The 1,518-nt window shown below is 35.4% G+C and overlaps 1 protein-coding gene across 1 annotated transcript in view; it reads right to left on the reverse strand.

Moving 5' to 3' along the window:
• Positions 1-1,518, reverse strand: part of LOC107710655 (E3 ubiquitin-protein ligase TRIM39-like) — a 7,573-nt gene that overhangs the window by 3,363 nt on the left and 2,692 nt on the right. The window lies entirely within an intron of this gene.

Below are 1,518 nucleotides of genomic sequence, written 5' to 3' on the forward strand. Positions count from 1 at the left end.
AAAAAAAAAATATATATATATATATATATATATATATATGAACTGCCTTTTTGCCTTGCACTGATTCACAACAGTAAGCATATAATAAACTGATGTTGGGTTGGATTTCGCGGGAAATGTCAGTTTCATGTAAATAAAGAAATTAAGGTGTGGATATTATTGTGTTTGGTGCAGTGCTGAAACAAACTGTTAACTGATAAAACAAAGAGAAGCGCTCACGAGCAAAACTTAAAAAAAAAAATACAGAGCCTGTAATTCAACTCGTCAATCAACATCAGAGACATGCTTTTCAGAGACAGCGACAACAAGACTTCAAAGGATTCCAAACCAGCCCAGAGACGGTATTTTCTCGCCCCACAGGTAAGATATTTCGCAATCGCTATGTTGAATGTCTGTGTTTCATAACTTTTGTTGCGGTGTTTGTCTTAAAACCGCTGCTTTCATAGAGTCAGCTAGGATATTCGGATATTAGTGTTTATATACAGTATGTGTCGTGCCTTTTTGGAGGGGTGAGTTTTGACATTATTTATTTATAAAATGATCGCTTGTTCAGTAGTGCTGAAGAGCTGAGCGGAAGTCAAGTCACATAATTAGCAAAACAAAACAGTTGCTGCTCAACCGCCAAAATTTTTAAAGTGAACGTTAAAGGGATAGTTCACCCAAAAATGAAAATTCTGTCATTACTTACTCACCCTCATGTCGTTCCAAACCCATAAGACCTTTGTTCATCTTCGGAACACAAATTAAGATATTTTTGATGAAATCCGAGAGCTTTCTGACCCTCTATAGACAGCAACAGAACTACCACGTTCAAGGGCCAGAAAGCTAGTAAAGACATCAGTAAAATAGTCCATGTGACATCAGTGGTTCAACCTTAATCTTATGAAGCTAGGAGAATACTTTTTTTGTGTGCAAAGAAAACAAAAATAACAACTTAATTCAACAATGTCTTCTCTTCTGTATCAGTCTCCACCGCATTCATGGCAGAATTTAAATTTTTGGGTGAAGTAACCCTTTAAGTCACATGGATCACTGGTCCCTTTTGAACATTCTGTTCACAATAAGTAATGTTGCACCTACATGTCTACTAACTCTCATCAGAGTATTAGTAGACTGTTTGCTTAATATCTGCTAACTCTTTATTGTCATGGTCTCCCAACAGACATTCTACTGACTATAAGTAAGTTTGCAAGTACATGTCAACTTATTCTAACCCTAACCCTACCAGTCTACTAATACTCTGATGAGAGTTAGTAGACATGTAGGTGCAATGTTACTTATAGTCAACAGAATGTGTTAAAGGGACCAGTTACCGGGCTGTTTAGTTTGGTTTCTAGTAACTGCTGAAAGCTCATAACTGCTCAAACATTTATCATGTTTGAATAGTTTAGATTTTTTTTGAGTAAATGGAGAGTGTCTAATGTCTTAAATCTGTCTGTTTTTGAAAAAAAAAAAAAAAAACATAAAATATGCATAAAAATACAATAGTAAGTTATCTTCAACCAAAGCTGAAAGCCA

This window comes from Sinocyclocheilus rhinocerous, unplaced genomic scaffold (assembly GCF_001515625.1).
Source record: "Sinocyclocheilus rhinocerous isolate Xijiao unplaced genomic scaffold, SAMN03320098_v1.1 scaffold1018, whole genome shotgun sequence".
NCBI lineage: Eukaryota > Metazoa > Chordata > Actinopteri > Cypriniformes > Cyprinidae > Sinocyclocheilus > Sinocyclocheilus rhinocerous.